Raw genomic sequence first — 25,855 nt, forward strand, 5'->3', positions numbered from 1 at the left:
AATCATTATGGCATAATATTACGTTTATGTTTGGTTCATAAGGATCATGCCAAAAGAAGCAAAGTTAGCCTTAACATACTTCAAGTCGTCAACCAAATTCCACAATGAAACTGTTGGGCTAGTATTCCAATCTCCTTAGTCACTACAGTACACCTAGCAGCCAACAATACAACAACAATCTCATATAAGTCTCTTTAATTCCACATCATTACTCACCTCAAGATTTACATCAAAACAGCCTAATATACGCCTTGTATACAACACTTATACACTTTCTTCTTCCAAGTATAACATCCTCAATGCAATCTCAACACCAACTATTATCCTTACAACAAGGTATTAGCTTAAAAACACATTTACAACATGACTCAAGTTAGACTACATCTCAACATAAACTCAAATTCATATTTGAACCTTTCTTCCAACTCCTTTCCCTCCAAACCTAGCATAACCACTATATAAACTCATAAACATGGAGTTAAGATAAAATCTTACCTCAAAACTCAAGAACACATCAATTCCAAGGTTTTTCACCTTGAAGTATCCTCCAAAACCGCTATCAAGGGGAGAAACAAGCTTCCATATTCACTTTAGAAGCTTTAAACACTTAATCTTCTCTTTAGATCCTTGATTTCACTTAGGGGTTTGATAGATATGTTGGAGAGAACTTTGTAGATGGTTAGAGATCAGGGGAATTGGAGAAAATGAAATAAAATGAGGGATACACAAATTATATATATATATATAAAAACTGTAGCCGACTTAAAAACACGGCCATAGATATGGACCATATTTTAATATATGGTCTGTATTTTGGTCCTTAATTTCCAGGCCAAATATTACCCACTCTGCCTAAGGAAATACGGTACGTATTTAAAAATATGATCCGTATTTCCAAAGTACAGTCCCTATATTACACTGCCCAAAATCAGTTCCGACGAAATATATTCTATTCGGTTCATTCATCCTCTAATCCTTCCAACACATGCCCATCATGAACTTAAACCTTCGTATACTCAAGATGAACACGTCTAACCTCATATATCCTCGAAAATAATTTCGCTTTCTGAATCTATAGCAACCAACTCATGAAGAAACTTAACCATGGATTGAACTTCAATTATCAAGGATACCCCAATTTCAACCTAGGGCTAAAACCCCCAATTTTCCCACCTCAAATCATGATTTTACCACTAATTAATAGTACGAACTAAGGGATATTAACAAGATAAAGGTTAGATTCTTACCCCCAAGCTTAGATGAGAGAATTCCACTTGAAATCACTTTAATCCTAACTCTAGAACTTGAAATACGAAAATGAGAAAACGATTTCAAAGTTGGGGATTAAATTCACTATTTAGCCCAATCCTTCATCGCGATCATAGTCTTGCTCATCTGCGACCTGGCCAAGCTGGGTTCATCACGATCACGGGACCAATCATGATATAGCGATGACTTGCGACTCACCCAGCGCTAACCCAGTGCCTCCTCGCGATAGCGGAAGATGCCACGCAATCGCGACGACCTGTGCCATTGAGGCGCGCGATCGCAACCCTTCTTCGCCATTACGAAGAAGGAAACTTGCAACTGAACACCATATGTTTCTGGTGTTCTCTCAACTTAGTTTTGACACCTGAAACTCACCCGAAACCCCAGATACACAAATTAATTATGCATTTCAGTGATAAAACACGCTATGAACTCGCTCGCGCACTTAGCATTTCCAAAAGAGGTCGACTTGACCCGGGGTTGAGCAAGGCCAACTCCAAAACTATAAATCCTCATAATCCCAACCAATGACTCCAAACACGTTTACCCAAAAGTCAACTATTGATCAAAGCTTTTTCCCAAAATCAAAGTTAAGAACTCAGAACTAGGATTTCCTCTCCGATACAAGTCTGATTGCTTTGATAACCGCACCACCCATCCCCGTAATTCAAATACGCTAAAATAAGGATAAGGGAATTGTTGTTTGGGAAAAATAGTTAAAATTATCAAAACTACCTAAGGGTCATTACACAATCCACCACTTAAATAAACGTTCGACCTAGAACGTAAAAAGAAAGGAAGTACCTGAATCGATGAAAAGCTAGGGATATCTACTCCGCATGTCCGACTCGGTCTCCCAATTAGTCTCCTCAATAGGATAATGCTTCCATTGAACCTTCATTGAAGCTATCTTTTTGGACCTACTTCTGAATCTGACTAGCAATCGTCTCATCCTCAAAGGTCAAATTCTGATCAAGCAACATAGAATCCCACTGAATGATATGAGAACCATCCAAATGGTACTTCTTAAGCATCGAAACATGAAAAACGAGACGAACACCCGATAGGCCAGGTGTCAAAGCAAACTCATCGACTACCTCACCCGTATGCTAAACAATCTCAAAAGGGCCAATATACATCTGACTCAACTTCCCCTTCTTCCCGAACATTATCACACCTTTTATTGGTGAAACCTTCAACAAAATCCGCTCACCAACCACAAACTAAGTCATGAACCTTTCATCCGTATAACTCTTCTGTCTACTCTGAGTCGTGAGAAGCCTCTCTTGAATCAACTTGACCTTGTCCAAAGAATCCCGTAACAAGTATATACCCCAAGGCCTAACCTACACCTCCTACCATACAATGCCTCAAACGGGGCCATCTCAATTCTTGAATGGTAATTATTGTTGTTAGAAAACTTCGCGAAGGATAAGAATTAATCCCGATAGCCATAAAAATCAATCACACAAGCCCGTAACATATTCTCCAGAATCTGAATAGTCCGCTCGAATTGACTATCGGTCTTAGGGTGGAATGTTGTACTGAGCTCCACCCGGGTACCCGACTCCTTCTGCATAGACCGCGAAAAATGAGATGTAAACTGCATCCCTCGATCCGAAATGATAGAAATAGACACCTGATGCAAACGAACTATCTCCCTGATGTAGATTTTGGGTAATTACTTTGAATTGTAAGTAGTTTGAACCGGTATAAAGTAAGCGGACTTAGTCAACCGGTCCACAATGACCCAAATGGCATCAAACTTCCCCAAGGTCTATGGTAATCCTACCACAAAGTCCATAGCAATCCACTCTCACTTCAACTCGGGAATGAGCATCCACTGAGTAATCCCACCAGGATTTTAGTGCTCGTGCTTAATTTGTTGGCAATTCAAACACCGAGAAACAAATTCTACAATGTTCATCTTCATATTACACATCCAATAAGGTTGTTTCACATCCGGATACATCTTCGTAGCCCCTGGACGAATAGGGTACCCCGAATATGAGCCTTCTCTACGATCAATCTAGTCATATTCCCACTTGGGAACACATACGCGACCCTTTGATTGATCCTCAAAATACCCTCATCATCTAGAATTGTCTCTCAGGCGTTTCTTTGCAACACCATGTCCCGAATCTTGCACAACTTTGCATCATCCAACTGTCGAGCCTTAATCTGCTCCAATAAATAAGTCCGTGCCTCCACACAAGCTAGAACCTCTCTAGGTTCCGAACTATCAAATCTCACCATGCTATTTGTCAAGGACTGAACATCCATAGCCAATGGAAGCTTTCCAACCTGTAACCAAGCTAGGCTACCCATACTCACTGACTCTGACTCAGGGCATCTGCCACTGCATTGGCCTTGGTCGGATGATAGAAAATGGTCATATCATAGTCCTTGAGCAACTCCAACCATCTCTATTGTCTCAACTTGAGATCCTTCTAATTGAATATGTGTTGAGGACTCCGACGATTAGTAAACACCTCACAATGTACACCATAGATATAATGCCTCCAAATCTTCAAAGCTAGGACCACCGCCGTCAACTCTAAGTCAAGAGTAGGATAATTCTTCTTGTGCACCTTTAATTGCCTCGAAGAAAAGGCTATGACCTTTCATTTATGTATCAAAACACACCCAAGTCTGATCCGTGAAGTATCTCAATATATGGTAAAGCCCTCTCCCTCTACTAGTAAAGTCAAAATCGGGGCTGAAGTCAACAAAGTCTTGAGCTTTTAAAATCTCACCTCACACTCATCCGACCATCGGAAAGCCATATACTTCTGAGTCAATTTGGTCAAGAGAGATGCAATAGATGAGAAACGCTTCACAAAACGTCGATAGAGCTAGCGAGGCCAATGAAACCCCGAATCTCGGTGACTTAAGTAGGTCTAACCCAATCGCGAGCCACCTCGATCTTTTTAGGATCCACCATGATACCATCCTTGGACACTACATGTCCCAAAAATGCCACAGAACTAAGACAAAACTCACACTTCAAGAACTTAGTGTAGAGTTGCTTCTCCTTGAAAATCCTAAGTGCAATCATCAAATGTTACTCGTGCTCCTCTTTACTCTGAGAGTAAATCATAATATCATTATTAAAGACGATCACAAAAGAATCCAAGTACAGTCTGAAAACACCATATATCAAGTCCATAAAGGTTGTTGGGGAATTGGTCAGCCCAAAGGACATAACCAAAAACTCCAATCTAGGAACTCTGGGCATGGCTAGCGTATCGGTCTTGGCATGAACGTCCGAGATAGCATGATAAGGAGACAACCAATACATGCCTCGAATAATGTTGAAATCTACCATGGCTAGAATCTTCAAATCAGTCCAAGTGTCATATCCCATCAAAGTGACAACACAGGATCAATATACCATGTACACCACTACAGAGTCCCCAATTGGAGTAGAAATATTAATAGAAAAATCAAGCAACTCACGTAGCATGTCCAGAACTGAAGCAACATAAGTAGATACATAAGAGTAGGTAGAGACTTGGTAAAATAATTTCACAGTTGACCGACGAGAGACCGAAATAGTACCTGTGATAACTGCATCAGAAGCCTCGGCCCTGGCCTACTAAGGAAAGCATAGAAATAACCTCGTTCACACTCGACTGCGTACCTCCACGACCACCACGGCTTGACTGAACTCCGCCCCAAGCTGACTGAGAACTGCCCCTACTAGACACTGATGACCACCTATACTAGGCTGCGAACCCTCTCTATCAGAATATCCGCCTCCTCTAGCTGGCAGTGCTGGATGTCTAGGTGCCTGAACCGGAGAACCATGTTGGTCTCCACCCTGTCTAAGTTTAGGGCACTCCCTCTTGAAATGCCCTGGGTCACCACACTCGAAATATGCCCTGCCAGACATAGGCTGCTGAAGAAATACAGAAAAACCTGAATGACCCCCACGGTCTGACTGTCGTGGATATGAACCTCGAGATGTTTGCCAAGAACTGAACTCACTATACCCAGAAGAACCACCCGCTGAAATCTAAAGTGTGGACTGAATAAGACAATTGGAATGGTAATGATGACATCCCCCCCCCCCCCCCCCTCCTAGGAGAGAAGTCACTGAAACCACCAACTCTGCGAATCTTTTTGTCATCACCCCTATCATGTGCCTGCCACCTCACTGAGTGTAGCACTAGGATGACAACGATGGGATCACATATAAAGTATATAAAGACTAAGATAAACCCCAAGTGAACAAATAACACTACAATACCTCAGTTGCGACCATTTAAGCATAGTTCATTTAATTCGACAAGAAATCAGGTAACGCAGATAAATACGTATCACATAGGAGAAATGATGAAATAGATGAGTAATGAAAGTATAAATGCAATACACTAGCCAATAACTTTCCCGGTACACACATGTTATAGGCCATGCTAAATAGTTTTGATCCATAGGGGACTCACGAGGTCTATATACCTGTCACTGTACCGCCGAGCTCTTTTTTCTTTGGACTATGACCTCTCACTGTACCACCGAACTGTGAGAACAATAACCCTACCTTTATTTCGGTTCTACTTAATAAAAAAATAAAATGGGTGAAACATGCATAATAACTTAAGCCAACCATATTATAAAGTAAAAGAGTGGATATTCAATACCAATCGATTTCATGCGTCAAGTTATATATTCGAAATAATTCTCTGTCCATAGTTCATACGAGATGTGGGGCGTTGAGGTAAATCAATCAATCATAGCAAGTATAAGGCAAACATGGATATCATAGCCCACGTAAGCAACAATCATACCAACCTAAGTGGGTTTATCACCACAACTAATGCTCGAAAACTCAACATGCAATCGCGGTCACAATACGTTTCTCTTCCTCCAACTACCCAAACCATTATACACCGGTAACCACCTAAGTGCTCATCGCATTCACTAAGGTGAGAACCTCATCACACCCAATACCCATTCAAAATTTATAGAATATATATGCACTCCAATCAGAGTCTAAATGAGTAAATTGTAACCTACCTCAAGGCCAAGCGTGTACCACGAACACTTAAAATTGAGCCTTCCCCTTCTGAAGCGCTCCGAACGAGAAAAGCCTATTAAATTCAAAGTCTACAGTAACACATAAATCTAAGGATACCCATATTGCCATACTTCTAATCGCAACCTAAAACGAACCCAAAAATAGTCAAACCCGAGCCCAAGGGCGAAATTTGAATTTTAGTTTAGAATTAGTTTACCCATATCCTAATTAGCCTAGATCCATAGAATCATGAAAAACTAACCATGGATGTCACCAATTATCAAGAAAACCCCAAATTCAACCTAGGGCTAATACCCTTAATTTTCTGACCTCATAATTTTACTACTATTTAAGGATAGGAACTAAGAGGTATTAACAAGATAACTGTTAGATTCTTAACCCCAAGCTTAGATGAGCACATTCCACTAGAAATCACTCTAATCCGAACTCTAGAACTTAAAATATGGAAATGAGAAATTGTTTTCATAGTTGGGGAATAAATTCACTGTTCTGCCCACTCCTTCATCACAATCATTATCTTAAACGTCACGATCGTCATGCTCATCTGTGACGGCGCCCAGCTGGGTTCATTGCAATTGCGGGATGAGTCATCCGACCGCGATGAACAACGACTCACCCTGCCTCAACCCCATGCCTCCCCGCGATTGCAAAGGATGCCACGTGATCGCGGCGGCCTGTCCCATTGAGGCGAGAGATCATGGCCCCTTCTTCGCAGTCGCGAAGAAAGAAACCAATAACTGAACACCAGATTTTTTTGTTGTTCTTGGAATTTGGTTTTGACACTCGAACTCACCTGGACCCCCCCCCCCCCCCCCAAGGCACAAACCAATTATGTATTTCAGTCATAAAACACGCTAACTCGCTCGTGCACTTAGAATTTCCAAAAGAAGTCGTCTTGACCCTGGGTTGACCAAGGTCAACTCCAAAACAAAAAGTCCTCATAATCCCAACTAATGACTCAAAACACTCCCAAATGCCTCGGGACCCCGACCTAACTATCCTACTAAGTAAAAAATCATGTTTCGGGCCTAACGAAACTATCATAATTCGATTCGGAACACGTTTACCCAAAAGTCAACTATTATTCAATGTTTTTCCCAAAATCAAACTAAAGATTTTAGAACTAGGATTTCCTCTTCGATACTAGTCATATTGCCTTGATAATCGCGCCACCTATCCCCACAAGATAAATAAGCCAAAATAAGGCTAAGGGAAGGGTTATTTGGGCCAAAATAGGTAAAATCATCAAAACAACCTAACAGACCGTTACACATGGAAACTCTACTACTAAGTTTTCCTATGCTTATCGCACAACTAGGCAACTTAGAAATAGAATTTCTTCCATTTGCAATGAGCAAAGGGTAAATCTTACTGACCCTGTACAAGTCCAAAAGGAATTCATTCAATTCTTTTGAGGTTTGCGTAGTACTTGTGCTCCAGAGATGCCTTGCCTTGACACCAACTGTAACAACTCATGCCTTCAGGCAAAGGTTTGACCCATAATATGGGAAGATAATAAAACCAAGATGGGAGATATATGAAGTGTTTTTGAAACCTATAAAAGGTACAAAAAGAATCCTTAGGCAAATTAAATTTGGAAGCTACACTATGGACCATGTTTTCAAGTGAGTTTGCACTAGGCCTCACTTCAAGCGAGTATAAATCCCTTATTAGTTGGGAATTCGGGAAAACGTTCTAGATGAAACTTAGTAGTAGAGTCTCCATATGTAATAACATGTTAGGTCATTACACATGGAGACTCTACTACCAAGTTTTTCTATGCTTGTCTTAGATCTAGACAACCTAGAAATAGAATTTATTTTATTTGCAATGAGCAAAGGGTAAGGCTTACTGATCCTGTACAAGTCCAAAGGGAATTTATTCAATTCTTTCAAGGTCTGCAGACTACTTGTGCTTCAGAGATACCTTGCCTTGACACCAACTGTAACACCTTGTGCTTTCAGGCTAAGGTTTGACCCATAATATGGGGAGATAATGAAACCAAGATGAGAGGTGTAGGAACTGTTTTTGAAACCTATAAAAGGTATAAGAAGAGTCCTTGGGCAAATTAAAGTTGGAAGCTACACCATGGACCATGTTTGCAAGTGAGTTTGCACAAGGCATCACTTCAAGCAAGTATAAACCCCTTATTAGTTGGGAATTCGGGAAAACTTACTTGACGAAATAGGTCATTGCACATTGAGACTCTACTACTAAGTTTTTCTATGCTTATCTCTGATCTAGGCAACCTAGAAATAGAATTTCTTCTATTTGCAATAAGAAAAGGGTAAGGCTTACAGACCCTGTACAAGTCCAAAAGGAATTCATTCAATTCTTTTGAGGTTTACGCAGTACTTGTGCTCTAGAGATGCCTTGCCTTGACACCAATTGTAACAACTCATGCCTTCGGGCAAACGTTTGACCCATAATATGGGGAGATAATGAAACCAAGATGGGAGGTATAGGAAGTGTTTTTGAAACCTATAAAAGGTACAAGAAGAATCCTTGGGCAAATTAAAGTTGGAAGCTATACTACGGACCATGTTTTTCAGTAACTTTGCATAAGGCCTCACTTCAAGCGAGTATATACCCCTTATTAGTTGGGAATTTGGGAAAACTTCCTTGATGAAACTGGTAGCCTTTTGAAATAACTTTCTATCCATATAAATATCACTTCAAATGGATCTCCATACAAAAGGTTATGTACATTTTACTAAATAGTGTTTTGCCGAATTACGGTAGGATTTACGAGCCGTAATTTTTTGCCATAAAAATTATTTACGGGCTGTATTTATTGGTGTAACTAGAGCCCCAATAATCATAATTCTCTGTTAGGACTTGTGGTTGAACTTGGATCGTAAATATGATTTATAGGCCGTAAATAGGCCTTAAATGGTCGTAAAACAGGCCCAACAACAAATTTAAAACTTCATTTTTTGGCCCTTTCACTTCATTCTTCACATCCTCAAGCCCTAAAACAATCATTCTCTATTCTCCTCATCCTCATACATCAAGGTAAGTCCCTAATATGTATTCCTAAGTGAATTTTAATGATTATACATGGATTCCAAGTGAAATCCTATGCTACAAACATAGGGTTTTCAAGAAAACCCTTTTTCAAGGATTCTAGTTCAGATTTTTGAGATTCTTCTTAAAATTTGGATTCGTCTTTCGGTGTTTTGGAGCGATTAAGGTATGTAAGGCTAACTCTCTACGTGTGGGAACATTTTTGTCTATCCCCACGCCACGTTCTTTCATGATTACTATGAATTCGCATCAGAAATAGAGTTATGCCCTAGTTTCATGAAAAGCTTAAGACCTTTTAGACTTTAAATGATATAGCTTCGTAGTTCATTCATGTATGTCATTCCAAGCATTATGGACTCAGTATGTAATCTATATATGTTCATGTTTTGATATTCCATGAGTCTCAGTTATGAACCATGAAATGTCTATGAACAGTTAATACTCTAAATTTCATGATTCTATGTCTCATGATAGTAATGTTCAGTACCTATGTTAGAACTACAATATGATTCCCATGTTCAGGATACGAATTATGAAATGATGAACACATGTATTTGGGCAGAGGCCACAGTTTATGAACTTATGTAAACATGTGATCTTCCTCATATTCAGCAAGGGTTATTTATGATTTTGATTTTCAGTATTCATATACTCCCATGTTTACAGTTTTCAATGTAGTTTCACTATTTAGTATTCAGTGATGACTTATGTTATTGATTTGAGCTGCCCATTCCCCCAAGAGCCCTGCAACTATTTATTCATTGATTCAGTATTACATATGAGTGCTATTACACAGTACTTACGTCTCTTTTGTTGGGGTCGCTGCATTTCACGATGCAAGTGCAGAGACTCAGGGCGACAGGACTTCTCGTTAGAGCATTGCTCGTATCAGCTTACTGGTGAGCCCCATCTTATTCAGGGCATTATCTTTACTTTCAGTTATTGATTTGACAGTTGAGGTATGCCAGGGCCTTGTCCCGGTAAATAGTTACTTTTCTTATTCACGTCAAAGGCTTCATAGACAAGATTAGCAGTTTAGTCGGTGTTGTCCATACATTGTTTTAGCCATAGGGGCTACATTTATACTTCCAGACTATTCAATATTTATATTTAAAGATAGTATTCAGATATTTCTGTACTTAAACATGATCATAATTTAAATTTTTGCACATATTTATTTTTCACATAAGTCAAGTATGTCATGTGGTTCGCTCAGTCCAACAACTCAGGCACTGGGTCCTGGTCCACCCAGTTCCAAGTTTAGGTTCAAGGCGTAACACCAACATTTCCAAGGATGGCTCTTGTATGACTCTAGCCCAACAACAAGCACTGGTTCAGCGTCTATTAAAGGAAGAAGTCCTCTAAGCACTAAAAGACATGCCTAGTGATAAGGCACATGGCAAGGATGACTTCAAGGAAGATAAGGCACCTAGCGAGGATAATTCTAGCTTTGATCAAGTTCTTCGAAAATGGTAAAATCCTCAAGGGAATTAACTGTACAACTGTGACTTTGCGGCCTAAAGTTGTTAGCCCTATTAATGTTAAAGAATATCGGACAATAGCTTGTTGCTCAACCATGTACAAGTTGATTGCTAAGGTTCTAACTACAAGGTTGAAACAGGTGGTGGATCATATAGTTGGGTTATCTCAGTCTGCTTTTATATCAGGGATAGATCTTCTAGACAATGTGTTAGTGCCCATGAGCTCATCAAAGGTTGTACTTAGAAGGGATTGTCTCCAAGATGCAAATTGAAGGTGGATCTATAAAAAGAGCCTATTACTCAGTAGAACGAGGCTTCCTGAAAATGGTGCTATTGGAGTATGGATTACCTATCAAGTTTGTCAACTTGATTATGTAATGTATCACCACTGCTAGTTCCTACTATTTAATGGTGGTCTAACGCCAACTTTCATGGCCAAGAAAGGACTCAGACAAGGGCGCCCCGTGTCCCCATATCTCTTTATCTTGGTGATGAAATATTTGAACATATCACTTAAATAGCTAAGACATAATCCTACTTTGAAGTATCATCCTAAATGTGGCAAGCTCAAAATTGTGCACACCTGCTTATGTGTTGTAGAGCAGATAAAGTGTCAATCTAGCTTATGCTACATGCATTCTATCGCTTCTCTAATATCTCTGGATTAAGAGAAAATATGGACAAGAGCTCTCTGTATATCACTGGTACTACCCAAGAGTTTAAGGAGAAAATACTAGAGGAGATGCAGTTTGTTCACGGAGAATTGCCTTGCAAATAACTAGGAGTCCCGTTGTCATCTAGGAAGATTACAATTCAACAATGCATGCCATTAGTTGATAAGTTGGTGGCCAGGATAAGCTGTTGGACTACTAAAATGTTATCTTATAGTGGAAGAGTGCAACCGATCAAAAGCATCTTGTTTGAAATGCAAAGCTACTGGGCTCAAATATTTCTATTACCCAAAAAGGTGATTCAAATGATTACCAGTATTTATAGAATCTTCTTCTTGTGGACAGGCAGCACTGAGACACCAAGAAAATCACTTTTGTCTCGGGAGACAATGTGCAAATCAAGGGGTTCAGTTGGACTTAACTTCATAGAGTTCCTTACTTGGAATTAGTCAGCCTTGTGCAATTTGCTACGGGCAGTAACTCAGAAAAAGGACAATCTTTGGATTCAATGGATACACAGTTTCTACATTGTTACACCTCGTAGTCTTGTACGTGAAATCTATTAGGCGTCAGTCGTTTGAGTCTAGACGAGGAGCATTTCCTAGGATATGGGGGATTGTATGCATCTATCTCATGGTTACGAGGGTTTAAGTTCATATAATAAGCTATGGAAGACTCTGGGACCAAGCAAATCAAGAAAAATAAGTTTGTCAAAAAATTTGAAATAGAATTTTGAGTCAACTTTGGAGGGGTATATCTCCATGTATATTAGGAGTTTTAAAGTGTTTCAAAATCCTAAAATGAAGTTCGTCGAGTCTAGTTTATAATGCAACAAACTGCTCATCGATAGGATATTGGAGTAGAGAATTATGGACGTTACAAACTGAGCTGACAGAGATGAAACACAGCTGCTACAGTACTGCTACAGTACTGCCGACCCTAGCCACTATAAAAGGGTTAAAAACCCCCCTTTTCACCATCATAATTCTCCAAAATCTTCCAGAAAATTCAGCAAAGAAGGGGGCTCTTATATCACATAGAAGTGAGGAATTTGAGCAAATTTCAAGCTACGGAATATTAATCGAGGCCCGGACAACGTGTAGTCACAATTATAATTTCGTTTTGTGTTGGAGTTAGCTTGGAAACAAAGTAGATATTGAAGATCTTGCTACTTTAGTAAATATAAGGTATGAATCATTGAATCTTTTCTTTATCAACATTGATTAAGGAATATTTACAAGAATAAAAGTTATAGTTTGTTGTGTTGATGTTGTTGGCTTATGGGTTGAGGTTTGAAGAGAATTTTGGATGAAACTATATATATTTATCTTGTAGAATATTGAGGATGTTGTTGTTGATGTTGTTGGTATTGTTTGGGAATTGTTTTGGTATTTGGAGGAAGTTGATGATATAGGGGTGATGCTGCCCAAATTTTCGTAACCCAAATTAGTCTTCCATAATTAGTGCTTATAAGTTGATGGAAATGTGATGAAAGTGTGATTAAAGATGTGTTTCTCAATATATAGGTACGGGTGAAGGGCAAGCATCGGTGTAAGGAACTCTTTAAGTGGTTGCTTGACGGATAAGGTATGTAAGGTGTTCGTTTCCCCTCTTTCTTTGGCACGAATCCAATGAGAACATAGACATGAGCGTTCCATAACACATCCACTCCATTCCCATGCCTTGTAGTTCAAATCTTAACGTCTTGTTATTTGATTGATTCTTAAAATATTATTTTATTTATCATCATCGATTACTCCTTTGGACTCGATACGAATTCCATAAGCTACTCGGAGGCTACCGACCTTATGTCACTCCGAAAGGCAAAGGTCAGATCATTGACTTCTCATCCAAAATCAGCTTCAGGACATTGCGTTTTCCATCCGTATCGCGGAAGGAAAGCGGGAGGTCTCAGGACTTTGCGCTTTCCATCCGTATCTCGGAAGGAAAGCGGGAGATCTCAGGACTTTGCGCTTTCCATTCGCATCGCGGAAGGAAAGCGGAGTCCTGCGCAGCCTTCCCGGTTCGGACCAAAAATGGTATATACATATAAATAAATGTAATGCACTATTTTACTACACCGTTCCGCGCTATAGTCGGCCGGGCATGGCGCGTAAATGCGCACACCACTGCAGTGGGCATGTTATGATACTACCCCGGACGCGGGCTAATGATGATAACACCGAGCCTTAATGGCCGGGCATGATTTTACACATATAACACCGAGCCTTACGGCCGGGCATGGATACTAACTATTACGTCTATATATATATATATATATATATATATATATATATATGCATATGTAAGCATACTAATGATTTTATCATGCATAGTAGCTTGTGCTACTTCCAGATGTTCGATTTTCTTTTGCATTTATTAATGTTACATTAAATCTTAATTATGTTGTTACCCTCCTGCCTTACATAATCAGTACTTTTATCCGTACTGACGTCCCATTGCACGAGACGCTGCATTTCGTGCTGCAGGCTCTAACAAAGTTATCGGAGAGCAACCGTAATAGGATTTTCCAGCTTCAGCAGTGTTATCAAGTACCACTACTCCGGGCTTGCCATCTTTTGGGTACTTTTCTGTTAGTATAATATATGTTCATATGCATACTCTTAGAGGCTCATGGACATTGTGGGATATGTAAATATTATGTATGGCCTTGTCGGCCTTGTTTTGGCTTCTTGATATTTTTCTGGTAGCCTTGTCGGCTTTATGATATGCTTTATGTTGTAGTGACCTTGCCGATCCGCATAGGTACATATGTGTTGAATTATCGAATATTTCTATGTTGGCCCTTTTCTGCGAGTAGATGTTCTATGAGTTATGGTATGTGATGTCCAAGTAACGGTTAAGTCAGGTGACTTTCGGCCTACGGGTCGGAGCCTGTCATACTCCTCGTTGGGGGCGTGACAAATTGGTATCAGAGCCGTTCAGTCCTAGGGATGTCCATGAGCCGTGTCCAGTAGAGTCATGGTTATCGATATGTCGTGCACCATGTCTATAGCTAGGAGGCTATAGGACATTTAGGAAGATACTTTTCTTCATGATCTAGATCGTGCGATAGAGCCAAGTTAAGAATACAGCTAGCTAATCCTTCCGTGTTTAATTTTCAGCAATGCCTCCGAGGAAGATGAAAGTCAGTAGTATACTGGGTACTGCTGGGGAAGGCCCGAGCCGAGTACCGCCACCTAAGTTAGGGCATAGCGAGGCTTAGAGCGCTACCCCCTCGCATGCTACCTCTACTCCATCAGGTGCAAAAGAGCAAGATAGGGCTCCAGACCCTCCGGCTCCTCATCCTCCAGCTTCTCACCCCGCTGCTACAGAACAGGACTTGCGAGACGCAGTCCAGTTATTAACTAGATTGGTGGCTGCTCAAACTCAGCGATAGGCTGGCCTTCCGGATAGGGCTGTTAGTTCCCGTGTACGTGATTTTTATACCTTGGACCCTCCGGTGTTCACGGGGACAAACCTGAAGGATGACCCTCAGAATTTTATAGATCGAATTGGCCGCGCTTTGAGGGTAATGCATGCTTCTGACACAGAATCAGTGGAGCTATTCTTATAGACTGTGGGATGTGGCCGCGGTATGGTATGAGTCTTGGCAGCAATCGAGAGGGTCGAACGCACCTCCAACAGTATGGTCGGAATTCACCAGAGCCTTTCTGGATCATTACCTGCCCGCTGAGGTTCGCAGAGCTAGAGATGATGAATTTCTATTGCTTCGCCAGAATAATATGAGCGTTCAGGAATATAGTTTGAAGTTTAACTCCTCGGCTAGATACGCCCCGGCGATGGTAGCTGAAACGGAAGATAGGGTACATCGTTTTGTGACGGGACTTGGGCCTCACTTGATTAAGGATTGTATGACAGCTTCATTACAGAGTGGTATGGATATTGCTCGTATTCAAGTGTATGCTCAAAATTTGGAGGACCTTGAACGCCGACAGCGAACTGAGCAAGACCTGAGTAGGGGCAGTTATAAGCGGGCCAGGTCCGCAAGTTATTCAGGTGCTTATCAGGAAGATTATAGGCCCCTTTCTTATAGAAGATCAGATCCTTCAGCGGTTAGTGCACCTTCCAGGTTCCAGAGGCAGCGTTATAATAGACCCACTTATTCTAGACCGAGTCGAAGCTTGAGAGCGTCAGTTCCTTCTTACAGAGGAGAATCTAGCCAGGCAAGGCCTCCCTTGCCCCGTTGTGACCAGTGCGGTAAAGGCCACTCTGGCCAGTGCCGCCAAGGTATGGTGGTGTGTTATTACTGTGGACATCCTGGTCATGTTATAGGAAATTATCCATCCCGTGGTAGAGGGGGCCCGGCTCAGCCGACAGGTTCAATCGCAGGTTCTTCATCTTTTGTTCGCCCTCCTGGACAAGGTTCTTCTCCAGCCCCAGCAGGTAGAGGTAGGGGAAGAGGTCAGGTGTCTGCTTCCGGCAGCAACCAGAATCGTATATATGCACTTGCAGGACGGCAGGATCTTGAGTCGTCTCCAGATGTTGTGACAGGTATTTTATCCATTTGTTCTTATGATGTCTATGCATTGATCGATCCGGGTTCCACGCTATCTTATATCACACCCTATATTGCTGATAAGTTTGGTATAAAGCCCGAATCTTTATCCAAGCCTTTCTTGCTTTCTACTCCGGTCGGGGAACCTGTTATTGCAAGACGAATTTATCGTAGATGTGTGGTTACGATATGTGGTCGTGAAACAGTGGCTGATCTAGTGGAGTTAGAAATGGTGGACTTTGACGCTATCATGGGAATGGATTGGCTAGCCTCTTGCTATGCCAATGTGTAATGTTGGTCCAAAACTGTGAAATTTCAGTTTCCGGGTGAACCAGTTCTTAAATGGATGGGCAATACCCCAGCACCAAAGGGTAGGTTCATTTCCTACCTTAAGGCGCGAAAAATTATTTCCAAGGGTTATATTTATCATTTGGTTCGAGTTAGGAACACTGAAGCTGAACTGCCAACTTTGCAATCCGTTCCTGTAGTTAATGAATTTCAGGATGTATTCCCCGACGAATTACCAGGCCTTCCTCCCGAAAGGGAAATTTAATTTGCGATTGTTGTGTATCCGAACACTCAACCCATCTCTTTTCCCCCTTATCGTATGTCCCCCGCCGAGTTGTGCGAATTGAAGGTGCAATTGCAGGACTTGTGAGACAAGGGCTTCATTAGGCCCAGTACTTCTCCGTAGGGAGCACCAGTATTATTTGTGCGCAAGAAGGATGGCTCACTAAGAATGTGTATTGACTACCGGCAGTTGAATAAGGTGACTATCAAGAACAAATATCCATTGCCTAGAATTGATGATTTGTTTGACCAGCTACAGGGTGCTAAATGCTTCTCGGAGATTGACTTAAGGTTAGGGTATCATCAGTTACGAGTAAAAGGGGAAGACATTCCGAAGACAGCTTTCCGAACGAGATATGGGCATTTTGAATTCTTAGTCATGTCTTTCGGATTGACAAATGCTCCTGCGGTGTGTATGGTGCTAATGAACACCATATTCCGACCCTTCTTGGATATTTTTGTTATTGTATTCATTGATGACATCTTGGTATATTCGCGTTCGGAGAAGGAACATGCTGATCACCTCCGAAAGGTGTTGCAAACATTGCGAGATCAAAGGTTGTATGCCAAATTTTCCAAATGTGAATTTTGGCTAACTTCAGTGGCTTTTCTAGGCCATATTGTGTCCGATGAAGGTATTAAAGTCGATCATCGGAAGATTGAAGCCATTAAGAACTGGCCCCGACCAACAACCGCTTCGGAAGTTCGAAGTTTCTTAGGTCTTGCTGGGTATTATCAAAGATTTGTAGAGGGATTTTCTTCTATAGCAGCTCCCCTTACAAAATTAACTCAGAAGGGGGCCAAGTTTCAATTGTCAGAAGTATGTGAGCGGAGTTTCCAGAAACTGAAAGATAAGTTGATATCTGCCCCTGTCCTCACCCTTCCAGAAGGCACCGAGGGTTACACTATATACTGTGATGCATCATGCACCGGCCTGGGATGTGTGTTGATGCAAAATGGTAAGGTGATTGCTTATGCCTCCCGACAACTATGGAAACATGAGCAAAATTATCCAACCCATGATCTAGAGCTGGCGGCAGTGATTCACGCTCTAAAGATATGGTGGCATTATTTATATGGAGTTCATGTCGATATCTATACGGACCATAAAAGTCTTCAATATATATTTAGGCAAAAGGAATTGAATTTGAGGCAACGAAGATGGCTCGAATTGCTAAAGGATTACGATACTGAGATTTTATATCATCCCGGAAAGCTAATGTTGTAGTTGATGCCCTAAGTCACAAATCAATGGGAAGTCCATTGTATGTGCCAGCAGAAAAAATGGAAATGACCAGAGAACTTCATTGCTTAGCAAATTTGGGAGTTCGCTTACTAGATTCGGAAGACACTGGAATTGCTTTACAGAATATATCCCAATCGACTTTTGCCTCAGATGTAAAGACTCAACAGTATGAAGATCCATTTTTAATTAACATTAAGGAAGGAGTGCAACAAAATAGGATCTCAGCCTTCGAACTGGATTCAAATGGGTTCCTCAAACATCGAGGTCGTTTGTGCGTTCCAAATGTAACTGGGCTTCGGGACAGGATCATGTCAGAATTGCATTCCTCCCGATATTCAATTCATCCTAGGTCCACCAAGATGTATCATGACCTCAAGGGCTTTTACTGGTGGAATGATATGAAGAAAGATATTGCTAACTTTGTAGCTCAATGCCCCACTTGCCAACAGGTGAAGATCGAGCATCAGAAACCCAATGGCTTATTACAAGAAATGGAGATCCCAGCATGGAAGTGGGAAGTGATTAATATGGATTTTGTCATGGGATTGCCCCGTTCTCGCCGCAAATCCGATTCTATTTGGGTGATTGTTGATAGGTTAACTAAATAAGCTCATTTCTTGCCAGTAAGAACTACCTATACTGCTGAAGACTATGCTAAGCTATATCTTAAGGAGATTGTGCGCCTTCATGGCATTCTGCTGTCAATTATTTCAGACAGAAGCGCACAGTTTACAGCAAAGTTCTGGAAATATTTTCAGGAAAGTCTTGGTACTCGAGTAAATCTTAGTACGGCTTTCCATCCGCAGTCAGACGGGCAAGCTGAGCGGACTATTCAGACCTTAGAAGATATGTTATGAGCTTGTGTACTGGATTTCCAAAGAAGTTGGGATGATCATTTTCCTTTGATAGAGTTTGCTTATAACAATAGCTATCATGCTAGTATCAAAATGGCTCCGTATGAAGCTTTTTATGGTAGGAAGTGTAGGTCTCCTGCCGGTTGGTTTGAAGTCGGAGAATCAAACTTATTTGGGCCAGACCTTGTTCATCAGGCTATTGAAAAGGTAAAGCTTATTCAAGAACGATTGCGTACAGCTCAGAGTCGTCAGAAATTTTATGCAGATGTACGATGACGAGAATTAGAATTTCAGGTAGGTGATTGGGTGTTTCTGAAGATATCACCTATGAAAGGCGTGATGCGGTTTGGTAAGAAAGGGAAACTTAATCCCCGATATATCAGACCTTATAAGATTATCCGAAGGGTGGGCCATGTGGCTTATGAATTAGAGCTTCCATCAAAACTGCAAGCGGTTCATCCAGTTTTCCATGTGTCCATGCTTAGGAAGTGTATTGGAGATCCATCCAAAATCGTACCTGTTGACGATATACAAGTTACAGAAAATCTAACATATGAGGAAGAACCAATTTCTATTCTCGACAGACAAGTTCGCAGACTCCGAAACAAAGACGTGGCTTCAGTGAAGCTTCTATGGAGGAGTAAAGATAGGGAAGAGATGACATTGGAAGCCAAAGCAGAAATGAAGTCCAAGTATCCCCATTTATTCCCCGTCACAAATAATACTACTCCGAAAGAATTCTTGCAAGGTTCTGCTACATCCGCAAATCACTTAGAAGGTAAGATTTATATTTAATCCCCCCCCCCCCCCCCCTCTTGAGACTCAATAAGATGAGAAATATTATTCTAATCATCGTGTGACCGCGTGTCATTGATTACAGTATCATGTAGGACTTGCGATTAGGACTTGTGACATGTAGGAGATTAGAGGTGCTCCAATCACGTGGGATACTTTACTAACGTTCTGTGGAAATTTTATTAACCCTCGAGTATCCGACTTTCGAGGACGAATGTTTTTGAAGGGGGGAGAATGTTAACCTCGTAGTCTTTTACGTGAAATCTATTAGGCGTCAGTCGTTTGAGTCTAGACGAGGAGCATTTCCTAGGATATGGAAGATTGTATGCATCTATCTCATGGTTACGAGGGTTTAAGTTCATATAATAAGCTATGGAAGACTCTGGGACCAAGCAAATCAAGGAAAATAAGTTTGTCAAAACAATTGAAATAGAATTTTGAGTCAACTTTGGAAGGGTATATCTCCATGTATATTAGGAGTTTTAAGGTGTTTCAAAATCCTAAAATGAAGTTCGTCGAGTCTAGTTGCTAATGCAACAAACCGATCGTCGATCGGACATTGGAGTAGAGAATTATGGACGTTACAAACTGAGCTGACAAACCAGAAACAGAGCTGCTACAGTACTGCCGACCCTAGCCACTATAAAAGGGTTAAAAAACCCCCCTTTTCACCATCATAATTCTCCAAAATCTTCCAGAAAATTCAGCAAAGAAGGGGGCTCTTATATCACATAGAAGTGAGGAATTTGAGCAAATTTCAAGCTACGGAATATTAATCGAGGCCCGGACAACGTGTAGTCACAATTATAATTTCGTTTTGTGTTGGAGTTAGCTTGGAAACAAAGTAGATATTGAAGATCTTGCTACTTTAGTAAATATAAGGTATGAATCATTGAATCTTTTCTTTATCAACATTGATTAAGGAATATTTACAAGAATAAAAGTTATAGTTTGTTGTGTTGATGTTGTTGGCTTATGGGTTGAGGTTTGAAGAGAATTTTGGATGAAACTATATATATTTATCTTGTAGAATATTGAGGATGTTGTTGTTGATGTTGTTGGTATTGTTTGGGAATTGTTTTGGTATTTGGAGGAAGTCGATGATATAGAGGAGATGCTGCCCAAATTTTCATAACCCAAACATAATCTATACTAATTATTAAACTATATGGGCAATTAACCAAGCTGACTACTAACTGTAATACATGAAAAAACAAATAATTTAAACATATGATTCTTAATACAAGTAAATAGACATTCAAGAACTAACTCTAATGCATTAATGACAAGAAAAAAAGTAAGGATTTTACATCTTTTTCGTGCAACCTTGTCGAGAATTGGAATTAGAAACCTTTTGCTCCTCAAATCCAGACTCAACCACACAGCACAAATAACAATTTTAAAATTAAACTTCTCAAACTCTAGTCTCAAAGCAAATATTGACAAAACTCGAGTTTAAGTCTTTATTTTTATTTGTAAAATTTTTTCTTCTCCTTTCAAAATGCGGATAAAGGACCTTTTTATAGCAATTCCCCAAATCACTCAAACCCTAGGTTTTCGATGTGGGATAAACCCCAAATTTGAGATTTCCTCCTCACCAATTGTTATTGTAAGGCTAGGATCGAGTCAAAACAACATCAAAGAACCAGATTAGGCCAGCAAAAAATCAATCAACAGGGTTCTTCATGAACCAATCAAAAATCATCAACACATACCAATAAAATCCATTAAGGAAGAACAGAGTTGACCGTTTGAATATTCAGAAAAGTAAAAAGAAAAAGCATGCTAATACCTTGTTTGGATAATGATTGACGAAGAGAGGGTAACACATTAATTGTGTTCCCTCAAATAGTCGAATAAATATCGTATAAAGTAAACAATACACTGTACATTACCACATTTGGGACGATGACGCAGAGAGAGAATCCCAAGGGGACCACGGCGGCTAGGGTTTATAGGGAAGAGGGGAAAGGGGAAAGGCTAGGCCTTGTTTGGATGAGGAAAAAAGAAAAGGAAAGGGCAAAGGGGACTTTGGCCCCTCTCTTTAATTGTGTACTGGGTCGGGTCTGGCCCTTGTTGGGTTGGACTCGGTCCATTTAAAAAGGAAATGGGCAGCCCGATTTTTACACACACACACACACACACACACACACACACACACACATATATATATATATATATATATATGTGTGTGTGTGTGTGTGTGTGTGTATATATATATGTATGTATATACGAATATATTAATGAATTTATATTAACATGTGTATATATATAAGAATATATATTAATGGACATATATTAATGTCTATATATATATGTATAAGGGACAAAAATGCAAATTAATGAGTAGATAAAATTTAAAGGGACTGATTTACTAAATAATCAATTAATTTAAGAACACGACTGATTTTCCCAAAATATTGGATTTACAAGTATGGCCTTAATTGAATTAAAACATGAATTTTGTTATTTCAATTATGGCCCTATTTGACTAACTAATTGATTATTTCAATTGTAGCCATAATTAAACATATAATAAGAAATTTACAAATATAACCATAATTAATTATCTAAATTAATTATAATTATTTTGGGAATTGTCCCTATAAATTGATTATGCATAAATTAAAATTTGGGGGTAAAAATGATTATTCATTTCAATCAATTTCCTTGAATTAAAATGGTGTAAATATTTGCTGATTAATTTCCGATAATTTAGACAATTAAATAGATAGCTATTTTACACTATTTTCTGGTTGAAATTAGTAAAATGAATCATTACTTGCTGTAAAATAATTTCCAAATGGTGTATTATAGAAATTATTTTACTAAACACTAAGGGTAAAACATTATCTGCATAGTTTATAAAATCATTCTGATTTTCTAAAAAAAATATATATTACCCCATTTAATATTCAAGTACTTTGAGCAATTAAAATAAATTATGGGAGGTCAAAAATTAGGTGTCAACAGCAGCTACGCGATTATGAGACATAATATTTTTATATACAACCCCATTTCCTCCACGACCAAGAATATATCCCTGGCATAGCTTTTTTTAGCCTTCCATAGCTCCTCAACGGTAATAAAAAATTGATCGCTCCAAGACCACCTTCATTAGAGGAGATTCATTGTTTCAAGAGCAAACCACCATTTAGTTGGAAGAATTCCTCTCGGAGTTTAATGAGTTTTCTTTTCTTGATACTAAAATAGAGCCACGTTATCCCAACCACTACGGAATAAAGCCAACTCCCACACCTGTGTTAATAAGAACAAAATTTAAGCCCTCCAAACATGAGTTAGTAGCTTGGGCTTTTTATTTGGTTGATGAATGATAATAAAAGAAGGGTTTGTTTTCACGCTATCATAGTAGTTGAAACTGAAAACTGCAATCCTTTCTAGTCATTTTGCAACGTGGCAAATATCATATTGCAGTCTACATATGAAAGTATAGGAAAGTTATTTAAGAACTTTACCTACAGAAAACTTGATCCATCAGAGTTCAGAGTTTGGTGCAATACAACCACGATAATCCTTTTTAAAATCACCGATGTATCCTTTTGGACAAGATCAATATTAACTCCCGAACGTATTTGAGCAAATATTTTCATATGAACTGATAATTGGATCTTGACATTCATCAATATCTGGCATGCTGAAGAGAGAAAAATATATATAGTCATATTAATCTCTCATGCTTCCTTTTTTTCATCTTTGTTACTCCTTCACTACCAGAAGCTGTGATATATCTAGTAAGATGTGTAATGGTTGAATGAGAAGAAACACTATCATTTTGGTCTTAATAGCAGCTAGGAGCAAAAGCATTTAATCAGAAAATTGGACCAGCATTGGTATCTCGCTAAAGGTTTATTGGCAAAACTTACTCCTTCAAGATGTATCTTGAACTCTTACATAAGAAGACAGAAACTAATTAAAGTTAAATCATACGTGTTTTAGGATAAAGAAAGATCTTAGGATTATCAGTTAAATATGTTATGAGTAGGGTTAAAGACAAGTGGGATGTATCTGATCGCGAGCTCTACGATGGGTTCTTGTTGAACCCGGTCAGTGGTTTGCAATATAAAAATGATCATTAATGGCACAAGTATAACATCGAAAGAACTCAAGAAGGGGGTAGTATATTTAGAGAGAGAGTAATGCTAGGGTTACAAGTGTAGAAGATAAGATGCCTTATTCCTTCTCCTAAAAGTCATATTTAACGATGCCAAACCTAGACTTTTCAACACTTCAAGTACAACTGATGTGACAAGCCTACAGTACAAATATTCGCTCATGTTGCGGTACACCGCCTGAGGCTGACAAAGGTGACGTTGGTTGGTGGGAGTGGACAATAGCTGTGATAAGCTCCCAGACTCTCGCACATCCGTTCAAGTGATTCTGCTCAGAACCTCAATTCTTCTCCTCACAACCCTAATTTCCCACGTGGCGTCCTGCAATGATGCCACTTGTCCGGCATACTTTCCTAATACAATACGTACTCTTTACTGTATGAACATCTGACGAAGTGGAAAAATCACACTAAGTGCCTTGACAACCGAGGTAAGAATTGCCTTCATATCCCGGGTTACATCTACATCAATAGCCTCCTAATCCCGTGTGGGAATCAACAAACAAGTTATTTTCTCGGCAAGCATAATCTTTGCGTTTTGGGGCTTCAACACAACTAAGATTTCCTAGAGCCCAATCCAGTACAATGGGGACAGTAGCCGATGTCCTCGCTACATAATTAACATCACTTAGGGTGTGTTTGGTGCACAGGAAAATATTTTCGATTTTCCTATATTCGGTTGGTCAAATATTTTTAAAAATATTTTCTTTAGGAAAATAAGGGCCTGTTTAGCCATAAGAATTTTTTACTTTTTTCCAGAAAATTATTTCACTTTATTTGGAAATCAACGTTTGGCAAAGGAAATTCCAAATACAACTTAAAGTTGTATTTGAAATTTGAAAAACACCTAAAACCTTGTTTTTACTTTTTTCACCTTTTTCAATTTCAATACATTCAAACAACCAAATATTCTTTGCAAAAACTATAACCAAACACAACTCCAACTTCAAAATGCAAAATAAAATGAAAAATATTTGGTTTTCATGGCCAAATGCCTACTAAATTTCTTAAACAATGACGCCTGCATCAATTTTTCGACCACGTCGCGGGTTTTGCCCCAACGGGAGGGGGCAGAAACTAAAGAATCCATCAGCATTGATTATGATAATTTTGTCACAACCAATTAGATTAAAACTGTTGAGGGTAGTGATAAATGGACCTTGGTCCTGATTCACACCCAAAAAGCTAGCTCAAAGGAAGGAGGAGTGCTCGATGTGGAATTCATTCCATTCAAATTAAGACGTTAGGCCTGAATCTGGTACCATGTTAAATTAGGCCTTGGGCTGAACTCAAACCCCAAAAGTCATATAAGGAGCCCAGAGTTATCATCCCTCACCGATGTGGGATTCATTCCATTCATTAGGTAGAGATACTGTGGGGACTTGATGTTTCCAAATTTAACCATGCAGGATCATCTTGTAACAAAATTCATGTTTGTGTGTAACAATTGCGAGCTATGACATTTGATATGCGCATTTCGGATTTGGAGATGTCATGGACTTGGGTAGTAGTGTTATCTATGAGGGGAACCGGTTGAAATGTCGCAGTCGATCTCGAAATTTCAGTCTTTGGCACAACCTGATCCTATACCAATCCCAAATGGGTATGGAATTGTCAGCTCCCGCACTGCTTTGTGCATCCTGGTTTCGTGATGTTCACAACTTTGGTTATGATCCCAGTCATAGGCGAAGTCAGAATTTTAATTTATGGGTTTTGGACGACAATTCTTTTTGTTTACTAAACTTTTGAATAGATTATTTGTACATGGTAAATGAATTGATTAACACAAATACAGGGTTTGAGTCAAAACTACTGGTTCTGTCGAACCCGAAGTACTGGTTTTAGTAATGGTTTGAGCGGTGGCTGATGCCATGATTACTTGATTAGCATAGAAGAAGAAAAAAGGCGAGTCGCAAAGCAAGCGGAAGCAACAGTTGTGATGCAATTGGGGTTTGCAACAGGCTGTGAGAGTTGTATTTTTTTTAATTAAATTTGCTTTGCCCGTGTGGGCTTTTTATTTAATAAAATCAAAGTCCAAACAAATAAAATCGGACAGGCCCAAAACAGACCCACTCCAAATGAAAAAACAAAAAACAGAAAAAGAAAGCAAACAAAATAGAAATTGCCTTTTTTTTTTTCCTATGAGAAATCTTGATTAGCTTTCTAATTCCCCTCAAAGTATTCTTGTTTGGTCCAGCATCCTTTTCACTTTTGAATGCACTACTCTTATCTAATAATATGGATGCATAACAG

This window comes from Lycium barbarum, chromosome 3 (assembly GCF_019175385.1).
Source record: "Lycium barbarum isolate Lr01 chromosome 3, ASM1917538v2, whole genome shotgun sequence".
In the NCBI taxonomy this organism is placed as follows: domain Eukaryota; kingdom Viridiplantae; phylum Streptophyta; class Magnoliopsida; order Solanales; family Solanaceae; genus Lycium; species Lycium barbarum.